Here is a 19,900-nt window from a genome sequence, read left to right as displayed (position 1 = left end):
TTCTTTTTGAATAAAATGTACATTCGCCCATACCTGATCGGTGTGCAGTCGACATATAACAAAAATATCAAATTTGGATTGACATAACCCGATGAAGCGTTTACCTTGTGTAACTAGCACATAATCTTTTGAATCACGTGGTGGAATATAAGCACAATCTGACAGCTGATTACCCGTCGAATGTTAGGTAATCTATGATTTAGAGCTACTGTCATCCGCTGTAACCAAACATTTATTAAGTTGGTAATCCTTTTCAAAACCGAAAACAATCAAATTGATCATATCGTAATAGTTTACAGTTACTTTATCGTTTTTTTTTCTCAGCAATTTCAAAATATTTGCTAAATGATTTGTGATGATAATATTCATTTCACGCGTTTCGTTAGTATAGCGTGAATATTTGTCTTAGCGAAATGATAGTATTTGAATACAGTAGTGGTCAGTCTTGCACGAGGATTTCGTGCTATATTGGTATATTAGCGTGAAGAGTCATTCTACCAGTCGACTTCATTCAGTTCACTTCGTAACCTAAATTTTCACTTCAATATTTTTAGTGATTTTGTTTCACTGTTTTATATCCATATTTGAAACCAGACAAATGAATGAGGTTCGACATTCATACGTTGTGGATCGACACTTGGCAAACGAACACAGGTTTCCAGAGTTAACCGTCTCTGGTTTTGCCTGCACTGCATAGGACTTTGCCAGTGAATTTCATTGTGTTGTGCTCTACATAAATACATGTGCTCGTTTAATACTTGCTTAACCTGGCTTCACGTCATCTAATCGTAAATCGTAAATGATTCTCAAATTGACAAAATGTGGTCTACAATACAATGTTTACGTTTTCTAAAATAAAGACGGGAACCAAGATTAGCAGAGCGTATTCATAAGACGTCAAAATTACGCGGTGTATTTAAGTTATAATATAATATAACGTACTTTTCTTTATATTTCATCATAATAGTGGCCATCAATATTAAGTGTTAGAGGCTTGTATACATGTTAGCATATGCACAAACCCTAAAATCTCTGACTGGTAAATACCAGCTAACGTTTTACGGGCGTCAACATCACCTTTATCTAGTAGTTTAAGCTCCCAACAAAATTCCCCATACTAGTATAGAAACATCTGCGGTGCAAGACCATTTATGTATTTTTATTCAAATAGTAAATCTACCCAAAGCGCCTTCATTGGTTGGGATCAGGTTTGAGCACTAGATTTCCGCTACGTGCCTTTGTCCGGTCTTCGGGTGCCACATCCCGTCTTTATAATTGCATGAAACCCATCCAGAGTCAACAAACTGGCTTGTAATAGAAAAATACGTGGTTCTCTAAGCTGGCCCTTGTTTGCTGATATAAGATGGTAGTTCAAGTTGTCCCCTTCGTACCAGTATCCGGTCTTAAAAAGTCAAATCACATCGTTCTAGTATTATGAACCATATTATTCATAACATATACTATTATATTATATTAATAACAATTGTTAAGTAATTCACCATTCATCAGCCTTCAACAGCATCCGGATTAAGTTTGCAAATCCGGAATTTTTGCAAACTTATTTTTTTATTTTTCACCCAATGTTTTTTATTTTTGTATTTTTAAAATGTGTTAGGTAATACTAATAAGAGATTTTTTGTTTCCTGAAATTTAATTTAGAAATATGTTTTTTGGCATTTAAAGTCAACTTTTCCAATGGGAGTCCCATTGGAAAATGGCCTTCCCATTGGAAAAATGGTTTTTCCAATTGGAAAATCAGCCCAACATTTTTTGTTGGAAAATTCTCCCACATTTTCAAAAAAGGAATTAGTGATTAATAACAATCATTATCATTAATGGTTATAATGTTATCTAGAAAAAGTGCGTTTATAGTACTTTTTATCATTTTTTGTAAAAAAAAATCCCGTCGACCATTTTTTCCAATTGGATATTTCCCACAATTCAATATGGGAAAAGTCAGGAAATTGGAAAACTCCAATTGGAACATTGTCCCATTGGAATCTTCCAATTGGTAACATTGGCAATGGGCTTAATCCAATTGGAGGTTCTGGCAATAAATTTTAATGGGAAAATATTTCAACTTTCCTAAATCTCTTAAAAGAACACCTATTTATTTATTTAGGAATATATTTGAAGTTTTGTTTTATTGTTTACCTGTGTCCTGACATTGTATCCATCCAATTCCAAGCTAATACTTCTGTGCTGATATCTTAGCGATAAGATTTAAGCATCTTTTAATGAATTTGAATGCAATAAATCATATCAAAAATTACCTGAAGTATTCTTACTCAACCAGTGACACAAATTCCATTTTTTAAATATCTTTACACTAGTTCATCTCCTCAGACGCCATTTTTAATCGATTAAGTTGTGGTTACAAACGACTAAGAACTTATTCATTTTTTCAAAGCTATACTCACTTTTACGCTTGAAAATGTTATTTCGGTTGTCAGTACCTTTACACAGAAAATGTACCATTTTCTTGATTTTTAATGAAGATGTAATTAATTGATGGAAATCCATATGAAATGTTTTACCTAAGATAATAGTTTATTTCATACACACTGTTCTGCAGGGGAGCAGGACCTTTCAACCCCAAGAGGCTTTTTAACCCTTCTAAAAAAGAACACTTTTCAGTTTTCAACCCTTAGACTTTTAAACCCCTATTTCAAAGACTTTTCAACCCCTACCTGTTTGGACTTTTTAACTCCTATAACAAAGACTTTTCAACCCCTAGTTGAATTATTTTAATAACCATATTAAAGACTTTTTAACTCCTAAACCAAAGACTTTCCAACCCCTATTATTTGGTTTTGAGCTGGTCCAAGCTAAACACCATTAAAAATGCTGCAAGGCATTTTAGAATGTTAACATGCATCATGTGCCAATGCCTTCCTCAAACAGTATTACTAGTATATGTTTTAGAAAAAAATATCGAACTGTACAAACATGTAAGGCTGGTGAATTTTGCATTACAAAATAAACGCTATTAATTGGTAATTAATGCCATGTTGTCACTTTACTACATACCCGGTAGTAGTATATAAGCCAGTCATCCTACAAGATAGTAGTGAAGCAAAAATACACATATGATGATTACTTGTAGATCATCTTGTATATGTGGAAAAAATGAACTTGTTATCTAGCTGATTGTAAAAACACTTTGTCATTCTTAAAGGGACTCGTACCTCATTGGCACCAAATAATCATTTTCCAGGTAATGTGTCTGAAATAATTAGTTAACTCTTTGATACTGAAATTGCAGAACAAAATACAATGAAAGTATGAAAATAAAGTCTTGTTTTAATCAGGGGTGAACCTACGCTTTTTACGTCATGGACAAATAAATAGCATAACCACTCAGCAAAAGGGACTCATACATAATTTATGGATATTTTGATCATGCATACCTTGGAAGCAACACCTTTTATTTCGTATTTAAAACAAATTTGCTAAAGAACCACATTTTACAAACTACGAGCTATAACTTATACAATAAACTCATACCTGGTTGAGCATTTTTGATGTAGAAATGAGGCACCCAAACTGCCAACAAGTACATATATGCATGCATAAATATTGAAGCAATGGTTAACATCGTCGCTTAAGTATATCCCTCACGCATCAAAATTAATTTTGCAATTGCACTAGTGGCCAGAAGGGGGGGGGGTGACCCCCCCCCCACAACCACAACGTACCGATGTCGTCCAAGTTAACTTTTCGTTTCGAGGCAGGGGATACAGGGTAATCCAGAAGAACTGGAAAAAAGGTTGTGAAATTGCGTAAATTTGTTTATTTTTTGTTTAGTGACACTGTTATTCAAAATCAATACATACACATATATAACAAACATCAATTGTGACTGATAAACCTTTAACTACATACTAAATAATGCATTTATTGAAAATATTTATTACTGATAACAAGATTGTAACCGTGTTTTAATAGCAGAAAGCGCAAAAAATATTTAATGATTGGTAAATGCTAAAAGATTTATTGTGGTCTACTATAGTCTCATAAGGTAGAAATACCGTGTGTAATGCTCATTTCTTTCAAATTTAACTCGATATCCTTCATAAGAACCATTGTTTTCGACATTTATTCATTCTTTTAGGAATATTGAAACAACATTATTAATTGTGGTAAACCTTATCTGGCAGTACTTAAGAGTGCATCTTTGACTTTATTACTCGAGTGAATGCACCTTCAAACCGGTTTAACACCAACATGTCACAGTAATCAATACCATCTGTGTTAAGATGTCGGGAATGTGTTAGACGAATGATTTTGTTTTATGGAGCTTTGAAGAGCGATGAATGGCACTAAAGTGGTGCCAAATGGATATCTCAAACACCCATTGGTAAGTCATTTATTTTTTTCCATTTAATTTTTTGTCTTGATTTTTGAATATATAAACAGTCAATAAGTAGGACATCTCGTTAAGAACGTTCACTTGAAACAGTCCTCTTCTTATCCACACTTCGACAAGGAGTGGGGCTACTCTGCCTAAATAGCCGTCAACGAGTATTTTAAGAAATATCAAAATAATAAAAAATGGTGTCCCAGTGGTTGCACCAGTCAATTGTTACCATGCCCCCCCCCCCATAGTCCACCTAAATGACCGTCAATGGGTCTTTTGACGATTTTAAGACTATGGCAGTTACAGGGATACACATGAAATGTCAAATAATAAAAAAAAAGTATCCCTAATTGCTCATTATTGTAGCTACCCCCCCCCCCCCCCCCAGTCTAAAATTATAGACGTGTAATACATTCTTCCAATCCTTACTGGTTGACGGTACATTTCCTAACAGGGCACAAATCCTGAACACCGGCTAAAACACGCATTTGTTTACCGTGATCGATTATTCGATGATCTAGATAAATACAGAGGCTTGCCTTGGTCACACTTGCAAAGTTTCATCTTGTTTTGTTAAGCATTTTTCTAAAAAATGCCATTTATTTAATATAGCATACTTTTTAATTATAATTGTATGACCATGTATTTTCGCTTTTCAAGTGTTCGGTATTTGTGCCCTCCATAGCGTATTTTGAAGGGTGATTTACTATCCATAAAATTGAACGATTTTCGACATAATATTGACGAGATCGTGAATCTGTACTTTGACAGCTGTTTTCACATGAACCAAAGATGTTTCATACGAAAGTTTAACTTACTACAACATAAACTCTCCAAGATAATTGTAAAAAACATCAGAAAGTGTTCGGATTTGTGACCTTAGCCAGTAACGTCTAAACGGGTTTGTGCAAAAACCGGGGGTGTTTTGAAAAATATTGAAATTGTATTAAGTGAAGTATTTTATGGTTTAAATTGATCATAAAGGTTTATATTCATACTTTACCATGTAAGTGAAAAGTTATTTTGCATTAAAACACATTATTTACCTTTCCAATAAAACAAAAGTTGACTGACACAGACAACAATTATGCCAAGCGGAACAACTCGACCCAATCGTAATAACTCGGCCACCACTGACAAGCTTCTAGATAGACCTCGAAAATACAATCGTAACAACTCAGCCATGGCCGAAATGTTCCAATTGTTTAAAAATTGTGCCCTGAAGCCTTGCAGGTGCCCTTCATGTATATATCGCTATGTTTTGACAGCAAGAAATGAAAAATAAACGTCAAACTCATAATTATTCATAGGATATGACATTTTTATGTATGGAACTGATATAAAATTACATAATCTGGTAATATTTCTTGTTTTATGATATTTTTGAGATATTAAATGCTTTAACCCAGAATCCCGATCGGAATAACTACCCACTTTTGATACTAAACAATTTGTATGTGAAGGATTTGCCATATCAAAAAAGATACAAAAATCCGTAAACGTACAATTCTTTGGCAGGGTTCGACACTAACAGTAGTCCGGTAGTCCGAGACTACCAGATTTATGGTCGGACTACAAGACATTTTAAGTCAATAGTCCGTCGGACTACTAGAAGAAAGTAAATATCACATCAGTTAATTGAGCATAAAATCTTTATTACGCTTAAACTTGCGTAAAACGTGATGTCAAGAAGCCGATTATCACCGGTAAACACTCATTGTAAAGCTTGCCGAAGATGGCCGGGCAGTTCCGGACAACATGGACTGTTAACCGAATTTCGCGCGCATTTCGTATAGCCTTTCGATTAATGTTTAAACCAGTCAGTAGAATGTCTTTATTTAGAAAGGGAAAAAAACATTTTCACACTCTATGGTGTGTTTTAATCGTCAGACATGTGCACCTCTGCTTAAATGTCAGCAAGGTAGATTTGGGTCCAAGTGGCAGATTTTCTAAATCCCTTGCATTTTCAGTCAAAAACAATGAAAGATACGATGCAGATAAACACTTGACGGTTGTAACTATTTTTAGATTTTCTGAAAATACGTCATGATTATTATGGTTTAGGGTATTGTCAAATGTCGGTGTTTATTTAAAGCAAACAGAAGGAATATTATGTCTGGCTTATGCAATCTTTTAAACTGGCTTTTAGAAGAACAGCTGATAAATTAATCATACTGCCAAAACAGGTATAATGCAGTGTAAGTGCAGACGATGACAGAGTTGTGTGCTTTAATTTTCGCGCCAAAATGTAACATTTTATACATTGAAGCTAGGGCCAATAACAATTAACACCACGCCGATAGCGATAAGGCTACACCTACAGTGTCACATGACCTCCGACAAATACCCAGAAGCAGACGATAATAATACAAAAGTTATAAATGACAATCAGATAAAAAATGCATGGAACATGGTAAAACGTAGCAATAAAACCAAGTATAACATTAAATAAGTTCATTATTATTAATTGTATGCAATGTATAATTCAGGTAGAAAAATGTCTAGACTTTAAAATAATTTATTTCTAAATAACATCGGAATTTTGTTACAGTACAATAACAGTCTCTATTTTAAAACTCAAATAAAGGGAAACAAAACATGTATTAATTTCCTATCCGAAAATCAACAAAAAAAGATGTTTGTATAGATCCATTGTCAAAACTCAATGGATTTCGCTGTTTTTCTTCCTTTTTCGATTCAGAATCACCTGTTTTATACAAGTGTAATGCATTATTATCATTATTTATATAACTACCTTATTGTTTCTCTCAATGAATAAATTTCCGTTTTAAATGACATGCAAAACTGTTCTAACAATAAGCATAGAAATTTTGAAACGACCATAGTCATTATACATGCAAAGGTTTTTACTTTGATTTGCGTCATTTTAAAATATGATTTTGTTTTATCTATACGTATATACTTTTTGTGACCTTAAGCTATATATCAGATATTTAATTAAATTTAATAAAAAAATGTAACTCACATAAATTGAGGTGTCTTTTTCACTAATATGTCAAACAAACTTAAATGCAAATGTATATGCCTCGGTTTTAAAACTTTTCGCACAATAAGGAGACAAATTTCAAAATCAAACTAAATCGCAATATATCATCAATATTGTACACTAATTCTCATAATGATATTTCTTATTTTAAGGCTATTAAAACGGAAATATACGTATATTATGTACGTTTACATTAAGACATTTTGAGAATTGAATTAGTCTACTAAACAGTCCCTTGTTATCAATTATAATTTTAGCGGCATAAAGGGAAAATGTCAGTATTTCGGATTTCTTAAACTGTCTTTACTATCTCTCAATTATGAGACATAATTTGTGTTAAATATATATAACAGCGTAATTACACTACTGTTGATATGTGAGGATTGTCGGAGGTCATGGCGGATAGCAACGGCAACTGATAAGCCCTGCCTAATTTGGACGCTAGTTTGAGTGACAGGCAGCGTCATGTTAATTGTTATCTTACTCCCATACAAAAAATAATTAATAACACTTTCGGAATTTATTTCATCATGTTTTTTAAGTATTATATGATATGTTGTTTAGATTAACAAAGAATACTGAATAGTAGGATGCCAATAATCAAATATTGTTTATCAGTAGGATGTCTGTCATTTGTGCCATAACTTAGCAACGATCTCAGTCGAGGTGTTTTAGTGTCAAGTGATTTATTGCAACATTTTCCTGAAAGTGACAGATTATGGGGTATTTTAGCATGGTTTTTAGATTTTTAATCTGAGGTATTTTAGCATAGTTTTTAGCATTTTTTTTGGTTTTAAAATTAAATTTAATGGCCAAAAATTGTTTTGAAGAATGTGGAAATTTTAAGATTGAAACAGATAAAAATCATGACCAATCAAAGGGTTATACTGACAATGTTCTAAGAAGGCTAAGTCTCACAAAACACTGAAGGAATCCGTTGCAGGCTTGCATTTTTATGGACTACCATAGTTTTTGCTGGACTACCCAGATTTGGGATCCAGTAGTCCGAGGGACTACCTTGTGAAAAATGTTAGTGTCTAACCCTGCTTTGGTCTACTAAGATTTAGCTTGTGAATGTCATTTTACAGCGAAATCAACAAGTTAAAAAAATACTCATGACCTGTTCCTTATCAATATGAAATATCTTTAAACTTTTAGGAACATTATGCAAAAAAAAACAACAGTATGTTTTACCTTCGGTATAAGAAAATAACTATTTTCTAATAAAACTACTGTTGAAAAATGTAAGCTAATGAAATGGAAAATAAAAAGATGCTTCCAAACATGCCATATTTTCTTGAGACCATTCAGGGGGATTAATGTTCAAAAGTCTGAAAATTCAGGGGGATTTTGGTAGTATTCAGGGTTTTTTTTAGCAGGTCTAATTTGACAAAATTTCAAAGTATTTTAAGACGCAAGTACACAAAAACAAATTGCCATAATTTTGAAAGACTCCCGAGGGGATTATGTCCAGAATTTAAGGGGATTTGGGTCACATACCAGAGAATTTTCATCATCGCCATGTAGCATTACGGGCATGACACACGTGCCAATTTACCTTGTCTACCCCTTTTTCCAGCACTTCATCTATATTTTAATGAGACACAGCCATATTGCATAATAAAAGCACTCACTTGCAAAATAGAATACTTCACAGAAAAATATGTTTCAGAGACAATTTAATGGGCTTACCTTCCTCTAAAATTGGATACAAAATCTGCTCATTATGATCATAAATGATGACTTTCAGACTAATAGAGAGAATGGAATGATTTATCAATATTTTTCATTTCAATTCCCAAATAGTCAGATTTGTTTGCTTCTGATAAAAAGCAAATGCATAATTTATTGTTTAAGTTCATAAACATATCATCTTTTGGCATTCATCAAAAAATAAAAAACATCACCACCATAATATTAAAATAAATAAAAGTCATTTCATCCGAATTGTCTACTTTCAGTTTCTCTTCTGGAAGTTCTGTTATTTTCCGATATTTGAGATGAAGGTCATGTCATGTATGTAAACATATTAGTGGGTCATAACAAAGAACAGCATTGTCTATTAGTTATTTTAATCCTTTTCTTTACCAAATAATGTACTGTCACCTTTAAATCATAAATCATTTTGATGACAATGACACATGTTTAAACACTTTAATTTGTTACATCCTCTCTGATTGGATAAAACCTATAGTTTTAACCAATGAAAATCGTCCTTTTATCTGACCAGTCTAATTGACATTTCTTATGCAAATTCTGACAGTTTCAATCAAAACAATGCATGAAATGTGCCCTGCTGACTTATTAAGTGTCACCCAATTGGTGTTGTTAAAACACACCATCAGTTGATAATCCAATTAAGACAAGAAGGGCATTATAACTGCAAACAGGCATATATAATTAAACCCTGTGATAATTTTGCGTAATTTTAAACACACTTTTTTTAATTTCGGGGGATTTTCATCCCCTCCGGGAGACCGGGGGATGGGTCGAAATTCCGGGGGATTTTTCCCCCTCCGGGGGATATGGCATGTATGTCAGCTTCTGGGTTGCTTTGAAGTTGAACTGCTCACATGAACCCACAAAAGATGTGTAGGTATGTGCTTAACAATAAAGGATAAAACATTAAAATGAAGCATTTCAAGTGGAGGTTTTCATTAGGGTAGTGCTACCTTAAACACACACTTTACAATTATTTTTTTCTCTTTTTTAATCTATTTTCTTTAACCAATGGACTATACAAACAGTAGGGTCAGTCCCAGTATACAGGACAATTATTCAATAAAATGTTTATCCTTTTGATATCATAATTGGTAAAAAAATATCAAAATGTAAAGAAAAAATAACAGAGACCGGGTTCAAACTGTGGTCGCCAAAATTGCAGTCCAGTGTTGTATCCACTGCTATGAAAGTTTACATTTATTTATTTGATTTAATATATACCTAGCTTGGTAACATTAAGTGATAACATCGACTAGCCAATCACACATAAAAATTAATTATACTAGGTATACCCACCTAGTAATCTTTTTTATGGAAAAAAAATGTGAAAAATCAATTAATTGTAAACTATGTGGTACTTCAGTTAGTTAGTTTCAATGCATTGTACACATTGATACCAAATTCATGTCAGTTTTCGACAATTTTCTCTTCTTTCGCTATTTCATCATACGGTGTATAGCCCCTGAATAAAGTTTTACTCTGTTTCATTGAGTATATTTCTTAAAAATCCTTTCTTTGTTCTAATCTGCTAAAAGGTCACAGTCATGTGAGCATCTTTGAGGCCTCTCAGTTATTATAACCAATGCACCAGTCAATTGTACCAATGCACCAGTCAATTGTAACGGTTACTAACCACGCCACCCCCCCCCCCCCCCGGTCCGGGGGTATACTGGGAATAGTCGGGAATTGGCCGTGTTTTTACTTTCTATGTGGCCACGCAGGGCCGGGTGACCGCAGTGGTTTTGTCTTTGAGCCAAATTTAGCCGAGATTGGGCCTTATATAGAGTCTCTGGTGTGCAGGGGCATTTGGCCGGGGTTTTACCATCAGTTCGTTCCCGCAGGGGAGGGGATTAGACCCAGGGTTGGCTGGACCGAAAGTCAAAGTCCCCGCTATTCCCTGGACCTGGGGGGCGCCAGGGTTACAATTGACTGGTGCACAACATATAAGATATTTATAAAATAAATAAAAGTACAGTTAATCAATATATTTTAATTTTAATGTGGTAAATTAACAAAGAATTAGATAGATGCTTTATGCAAAATCTCACAAAGATGTAAAAAATTACTAAAGAGTTCAGGTTTGCTAGTTTGTAAAAATATTTCATGGAATCATGGTAAATTGTTATATTATATGTCCAATGACAGCCCATATATTTTTTAACTACTTGAACCTTTCTTGTTATAATTCTTATTATTATTTTTTTTTAGTTGATGTGTGATGCTGATAATACAGAGACAGCTAGAGTGACAGAGTTTGATGAATAAACTTAAATTAAAAAACAGTGAGTACAATAATCTATTTTAACATGTCTTGTGTGTAAAGTGTGATTCCGAAGCAGTAAATATATATATATATGTATCTTTAAGTTTTGAATCACAAATTTAGATCAAAGATCTATTATCACACAAAACTTAAAGGATATATATGAAAAGTCATGTGAATTGTGCAAGTCATATAATATAAAATTTATATTGATCAAGTCAAGCCATGCCATGTAAAAAAAAACTGACATCATATCAAAGATTGTATGAATCATTCTCAGAGCTATTGAAAATATTTAATTGGTTGTAAGCGGACCATGCACGGTAATTTTGAGTAACCCCACCAGCCAATACAATATGGCTAAAAAGGCTTTGATAATATTTTTTATCTAATGTTTATCTTTCCTAAAATATTTATATTTATAAATCTATTTACCAGTATAAATCTGTATTTATTTATTTTATTAATGCATTTATTTGCTCACTAATATATACAATACACTTATCGTTGTATAATGTCTAGCTAATACATGTATACAAATATGCATAATATGCATAATTATTGGGGGGGGGGGGGGTCATAATTACCTATGGTGTACTGTCTTGTTCTTACGAAGATATGATTTTGACTAAAATCCTTACTGAAAAGGCAGTGCAGACTGGCCTGTTTAAATAATTAATTAAATCTTAATGGGTTTAAATGTATTTTATTTTATTTTTAAAGATATTTTAGAGTTTAAAAGGAAGAGAGTCTGTTTTAAAGACTAAATGATTATATAGTCAGGATAAAAAATAATTATTTTTCAAAATCAAGTTCAAATAATTTTCCATTATTTGGCAAATGGAAAAAAGCTTTATATATAAGAATGTTTTACTCGATAGAAAGTAGGCCTAGTATCTTTTGCATTGCAACACTAAGAAAGTAAATATTTATTTTTTGTCTTTTACCAATTCCATCAAAGTCTGTGAGTGGCTCATGATGCTTAGGCCTGCCAATTTAATGGTTTTCGAAATCATAAATTGAGACAACTTATAACTTTTGTATAAAATCTTCAAAGCTTTCAATAACTTAACATGTCATCCACCTTATTGTCTCAATTTAAAAATAGTTTTCACTCAACAACTTACTTATTAATCAGGATAATAATTTGATAATGACTATCACTATCATTCTGTAAGATAATGTACTGGTACATAAATTTAATCCCCAATATATCAGATGAGTGTGATAGTATATGCTCTTATAGTTGTAGCCCAGAATTATACGTAGGAAACAATAGAGTCATTGGACTGTTACACGAATTTCAATAGCTCGAAATTCGCCTTTTATTTGTACCAGCATGGGAAAACCCTGTTATGTTAATACATATAGCCCGGAAGTAACAAATAAAAGGTGAATTTCGAGCTATTGACAGTCCAATGACTCTATTGTTTCCGAAGTAATGTGTGTATATTACAACGGTTTAATTTTGTTTGTACCGGAGGATTAGGTCGGAAAAACTAGAATAGCTATAATTCCGGGCTACAACTATTCCGGGCTATATGTATATTATATATATATATATATATATATATATATATGCACGAAATCAATGTGGGATTTTCATTAAGTTTTGGTTAAACCATCTTTGTAACAAATTACAGTTACTTCCAAATTACATCTTATTCTACATAATACAAACTGGAGGACAGTTCTTTTTATTTGGTAATGTTAAGAGACTTGAAGACAAAAAAAAATGTTTAAATTCAGAAAACCTTACACAAAGTAGAAACCTTCTATTAATGTCATTATCTTGAAAAAATGAACATGCCTTTTAGCAAAATTTTTGTATCAGTCTGTGAAAATCTACATTTTGCCTTCGACATGTTATACAATTTAAGGATATTTACATGGAAATTAAGTTCAATTCTAAATTGACAGTCATGTATTTCTTCCAAAATTTTCATAGTATAAGGAACATGAATTTTTTATGAATTTAAGTGCATAACTGCAGATAATGATCATTATCTTAAATCAATTACAAGCCAATTCATAGTCATGCATATAGCCGCCTTTTCAAAATATGATAGTGATTGTCTCAAATGACCAGTCTTTCTCTGTGGGGGGTGGGGGCTGTCAGTCATAAGGAAACCTTTAAAAGGCATATTCATTCAGCCAATCAGATGTCAGGTTCAGTGAAAGGGGCGATGCCAGGTCAAGTAAAAGGGGTGGAGCTAAAATAAATACTGACATTCAATGAAGATAGATCCCCCTTTGGCCTCACAAATATGTATCAGTCACACTAGGGGGTGTGACAGGGTCAAGCCATAATGGAGCCATAGGCAAGCAGACTTTTATTAACCCAACAACAGGTGTAATTTTTACCAACTGAGGAAAAAACTTTAGAGGTTTATTATTGCTCATTTTTTTATACAAATTAAATATCTAACAATGACAAATATAAAATATGATAATTCAAGCATAATATTGACACCAAACATGACACATCTTGCAAATGGTCTTGAATAAAATTCCTACACTTTTTATAATGATAATACATGGGACCAATATCAAAACCATTATCCTGTTAAATAGGACAATGGATTTGATATTGGTAATTCGCAGACAATACAATGTAATTAAGTAAAAAAAATACACAGTATGCACATCTGGCTTCAAACAAAAATTGTTGCTTAGGCCAAAAAAAAGTATTTATAGTTTCCATTTAAATATCAAAAAAGGTAGGCATACGGTAACTGTTTTTTTTTTAGGACCATGTTTCTTTGGCAAACTGACCTATATCAGGGAATTATTAAGGTCTTTACTAAAAAAGCACATATTGATCAAAACACCAAAAACAAAAAAGGATCAGAAGGATGAAAATAGGGTCAGTTGGGCGGAAACAAAGATTTTTGAATCCTTATTTTGTCAATGATGTCATGTCAGTGATCAAAATGATAACACAATTTAAGCCCTGCATTCTGGAATGTGGGGCTAAATTCTTGATTGTGTTATAGTAGGGCCAAAAATAAAATGATTCGGTTAGGGTTACATCCTTTTTAAAAACAGAAAGAGTAAAAAGTATAAAGGATTACATTTTTAAAATACATAATATATATGCGTTTTCACTTTAAAATACATGCATTGTTACAGTCTTGTTTTCAGTAAGTAACTTTTCCTTAAATGCATTCTTTGGAAAGTAATTTAAGGTTTATTATTCAAAATATATGTTAGTCAACTTGTGTATGTATTGATTTCCAACTTTTTTATTTTTTGTTTAAACTTTATGTATTAGAATTTCTTTGCGTAAATACCTGCTTATGTGATAAAAGACTGCTGACTAAAGATTAGATTTCAGATTTTGATATTTCCATTCCAAATTTAATGTTTTACAGCTTAAACTGCTACTAACAGTTTAAGAAAAATGCATAAAACATCAATTTTGGATGGAAGTATGAAAAGCTGCAATCTGATATTTTGTCAGCAGTCTTTTATCGCTGGTTTGCAGATATTTACGCAAAAATTCGCTTGTTCGAAGACAAAATTTTTAAAAAAAGTTGTCAAAACGTTCAATCTGTGAGGTTGCAGCTTTAATATAAGACTAACATAAATATTAAAAACACATGAGGCCGCATTAATATTAACATGTCAATATCAAAAAGAAGATGAAAACTGAAAACTATGAGAAAGTGTTTTATAATTAAAAATAAATTGCTTAAAGCAAATATCTGAAATTAATAATTGTCATGCAAAGCAGCCTGTAATGAATATGAATATTAGATTTTGGCCTTGAACACCTTTTTATGAAGAGTGTTTTGAAGTAAGGATTATCATAATGCTGAACTTAATATTGTACTGTAGCTTTGTAGCAAATCCTTATGATTAAAGTCACTGTGTCTTCCTTATGCTGTGATAAAGATCTCCATAGTAACATTTCTAAACCTAATAAATTAAGTGAAAAATGGTGTTTATTGGGGGTAATAAAACACATCTTGATATTGGCCAATTAGTTTTAATCTTTCAAGTGTTGGTAGGATGGGAGGGGGGTCTTAACTTTTTGAACTGCCAATATTTTCCTGGTTATTTTGTCCACCATGTCAAAATGATCTGGGTTGTTTTGTCAACCCTATCTAAATGGGTTGGACGTGTTTTGTCCCCTTAGTCAAAAATGACATGGGATGTTTTGTCCTACATTTTTATAAAGGAGTTCAGAATAAATAACACATTAGTTTTCGCGCTTATGTAAAATAAATGCAAATGACTTTCATTATAAGTTTAAAAAATACTCTTAACGCTGCATTCTCACAGATTTACCATTTTTACAACTTTTTTATTTTTGTCTTGGAAAGAGCAAATTTTTGCGTAAATATCTGCAACCCATTGATGTAAGATTGTTGATAAAAAAACAGATCTTAGATTTTCATATTTTCGAAAATGTTTTAGAGCTTAAAACCTTACTAACGGTTTAAGAAAAATGCATAAAACATCAATTTATGAACTTAAATATAAAAATCCGCGATCTAATTTTTTGTCAGCAGTCTTATTAACTGGTTTCCATGGATTGTAGCGAAAATTGGCTTGTTCCAAGACAAAAATTAAAAAGTTGTCGAAATGTTTAATCTGTGATAGTGCAGCTTTAATTATGGTAGCTTTTCAGTCATTTGCCTATATATGTCTATTTGATTCAGTAAATACTTCATAATATTAAAGCTAGGCTTATTAGGATATGCTTATTTTTCATTGGGTTCTATTTTTAGCACATAACAGCTTCATTACAAGAATATATTAATTATTATTAAAGCTGCATGCACTCTCACAAATTTACCGTTTTTACAACTTTTTTTTTTTTTTGTCTTGGAAAGAGCAAATTTTTGGGTTTAATAGTATCTGCAAACCAATGATAAAAGACTGCTGACATAGATCATATCGCAGATTTGCATTTTCGTTTGAAAGCCAATGTTTTGTGGGTTAAACTATTACTAACAGTTAAAGAAAAATGCATGATCTAATTTTTTGTCAGCAGTTTTATATCACTGGTTTTCATGGATTCTTGAAAAAAAAAATACTTCCTCTGTTGGCCAATTGAGAACAAAATCAAGAGGTTTTGGGTTTTGCTGTTTATATGTTCTGGAATTTTTCAAAAGCATTTATTTATAGGACTTATGAATTTTATGTACAGCATTTGTATATTGTCAAGTGTCCTTTTTTTAAATTATATACAACATGTATAAATTTAATGTTTCAGGAAATAACCACCATCTCTCTCAGAGGTCATCTTTCTCATTATTGTGGGAAACCTCAAAGGGCATCAGGAAAACCTTCATCAACCTCTTTGTGCCCAGTGGCTTGTGCAACAGTGTTTCAGAAGTATAAATACCTTTTTAATTTGTGTATATCAATTGTATAATGACTTGTTTTTATATATTAAATATATATATATATATATATGATTTATTATATATATATATATAGATGGTTAATCTTATGACTTCCTGATAGTATTTAAGTTGTGAAATATTAAATAATCTTATCATAAAAAATGCTTGGAAATGACAATAAAAAAAGATATTTGTCGAATAGGAAGTTTCACCTGTCCTGTTTATATTACAAATCATTTTAAATCAGACAGAAAATTCAATATACTTGTTGTATCTCACTGTTGATTTGTCTTCACATTTTGTATTGTCACATCAAGCCTGTTTGAACATCCTGGAGAAGATAAGTGTATAGAAGCGGATATGATACAATAAATATGCATATAAATGTGCTTGGGATTATTTTCAGATTATCATTAAAATGGGGATAATGGATGACTGGCCACACATATGGGGCTATGGACAAGCTTCAGAGCAGGCTGCCAGGTGGTGGTGTTAGTAGTTTATACTCCGGGTCCCGGCGTGAGCACATTGAAGGGTCCCAGAGTGACAGTTCAACCACCCACACCTATCCTGGGCAGAACCAGTACTAGGTGCCTTCACCTCTGCAAGGAACTGACAGCTTCTGTACATGCCAGGTGCAGTGGTACAGAGCGAATGGTCGTAGAAAGGATTTCATAACCAATCACAACAGAGGTCACCTGGTCCGCCCGGGAATCGAACCCGGGATGTCCAATTCAGAGTCCAACGCTCTACCGATTGAGCTGACCGGGCGGACATATTAGCTACATTAGATGACAAGCCATCTATGCTGGACATTCTTCACAATAAAATGTGATGTCACAGGAGCTGTCTATCTCAACAGCTCACACTGTCCGTATTTGACTAAAGGAATGAATGAAGTCACTGCAGAAGTTAGATTGAGGAATGTCCATGTCACTACCCATCATTTGGAAGGAGTTGGATAAAAAAGTGTGGCCTATGTATTGAAACAGGTCCGATTTCCAGTTACGGACAGTCTTGATTTGTCTGATTACATTTTTGACCAACATGATGGTCTAAAAGAACACTTACTGGTAACTGGTAAAATCATGGCCCAGTTGTTCCAAGAGGCAGGCGAGTGGGAAGTTACTAGACTCCATTCTTTATGGGTTGATCTGAGGTTCCAGTTCAGTTAAAGTACTGATAGAACACCAAGTGTTTGCCATAATACAGCAACATTTCATTTGTAACTATGTATTTGTTTGAATTGTTGAAACAGTACTGTTTACTAAATAATGTGTATGTATATGAAGAATAATATTATAAATAATTTGTAAGAACCTTTTGATATTAAGTAAAATGTCGATAAGTCTAAATATGTATCTGCGAATCATTTTTGTATCTCTGTAAAGATTACATTGCCTATATTCCTCAATTTATATTTTTCTTTTAGCCAGTCAATAACTTTGTTAAGTTCTATCTTCAAAATTGTCGGGACAGGGATTATAGCCCTTAATTAACCCAAATATGTAACATTCAATGCAAAATTGGCTGCAATTAGGCAGTTCAGATGCAGGAACAAACATCACTTGGGTCCTTAATAATAGCTTTCCATCTGACATTGAAGATCCAATAAAAGGAATTTGTCATGTGACTGTTTATTAACTCTCAATTTATTGAAAGTGAAATTACTTACATGATTTGTAAGAACTAAATTATAAAGATATCAAATGATTGTTTAAATTAAATAAAATAGATGATTACATACATGAACTATTTTTATTATTGTTTGTCATATGAAGAATAATGCAATGGCTTTTGAATTTTATAAAAGGATGGAAAAAATATATGCTTAAGCTATTAATTAAGTATTTTTTTCTCTTTTTTTTCAAACTGTGCTATCTTATAAAACAAATAAAATAGATGATTACATACATGAATTATTTTTATTTCTTGTTTGTCAATATGAAGAGTAATGCAATGGCTTTTGAATTTCATAAAAAAGGATGGAAAAATGTATGTTTATTGTTTAAGCAATTAATTAAGTAATAAAAGTTTGTTTTTTTCTTTTTTCAAATTGTGCTATCTTATAATACAGATCGTTATTTGTTTAATTTTGGTACAAATGAAGTATATAAGGTATGTCTAATGTTACAAATAGCAAAAATTCAAATGCAAATCATGGTGACTTGACTAAATGTGAATGCTAATTGAATCAAAATAGTTAATAAATAATAATGTTCATTTGAACAATTGAGAGTATAAGTTTGGTTTGTGTATGCCATATATTCCCGGGGGGGGGGGAATGAAAAAATGAAAAGTATATTACTATGCGCAGTGCTATAATAATTAATAAGTAAATGTTTTTGTGATCACAATTTGTCCGGCGTCCGTCTGTCGTCCGTCCGTCCGTAAACTTTTACTTTAAACGACATCTCCTCATAAACCGCTTAGCCAATTTCTTCCAAACTTTACAGGAATGTTCCTTGGGTGGTCCCCTTTGAAAATTGTTCAAAGAATGGAATTCCATGCAGAACTCTGGTTGCCATGGCAACGGAAAGGAAAAACTTTAAAAATCTTATTTTTCAAAACCACAAGGCCTAGAGCCTTAATATTTGGTATATAGCATCATCTAGTGGTCCTCTACCAAAATTGTTAAAACTATCCCCCTGGGGTCAAAAATGGCCCTGCCCCGGGGGTCACTTGTTTTACATAGACTTATATAGGGAAAACTTTAAAAATCTTCTTCTCAAAAACCACAAGGCCTAGAACCTTGAAAATTCTCCTGGGGTCAAAAATGGCCCCGCCCCAGGGGTCACTAGTTTCATTACATAGTGTTATATAGTAAATCTTTAAAAATCTTCTCCGAAACTGTAAGGCCCAGGGCTTAGATATTTGGTATACAGCATCATCTAGTGGACCTCTACCAGATTTGTTCAAATTATTGCCACAGGGTCAAAATTGACCCCGCCTAGGGGGTCCTTGTTTTTACGTAGTGTTATATAGTAAATCTTTAAAAATATTCTTCTCCAGAACCGTAAGGCCAGGAGAATAGATATTTGGTATACAACATCATCTTGTGGACCTCTATCAAAGTTGTTCAAATTATTGCCACAGGGTCAAAATTGGCCCCGCCCTGAAAGTTATTTGTTTTTATATAGTCTTATATAATAAAACTTTAAAAATCCTCTTCTCCAAAATATAAGACCTAG

General features: G+C 32.7%; 1 long non-coding RNA gene across 1 annotated transcript; it reads left to right on the top strand.

The window, feature by feature from the left end:
- The first annotated feature begins 4,109 nt into the window (after nt 1-4,109).
- LOC128240554 (uncharacterized) lies at nt 4,110-18,029 on the top strand. Its single transcript, XR_008262187.1, has 4 exons — nt 4,110-4,360; nt 11,298-11,371; nt 16,577-16,698; nt 17,116-18,029. It is a non-coding gene; the product is annotated as an uncharacterized LOC128240554 (long non-coding RNA).
- Nucleotides 18,030-19,900: the final 1,871 nt, after the last annotated feature.

The sequence above is a fragment of the Mya arenaria genome, chromosome 7, assembly GCF_026914265.1.
Source record: "Mya arenaria isolate MELC-2E11 chromosome 7, ASM2691426v1".
NCBI classification, from domain to species: domain Eukaryota; kingdom Metazoa; phylum Mollusca; class Bivalvia; order Myida; family Myidae; genus Mya; species Mya arenaria.
The sequence above is the reverse complement of the archived record's forward strand: the minus strand, read 5'-3'. Positions and strand labels throughout refer to the sequence as shown.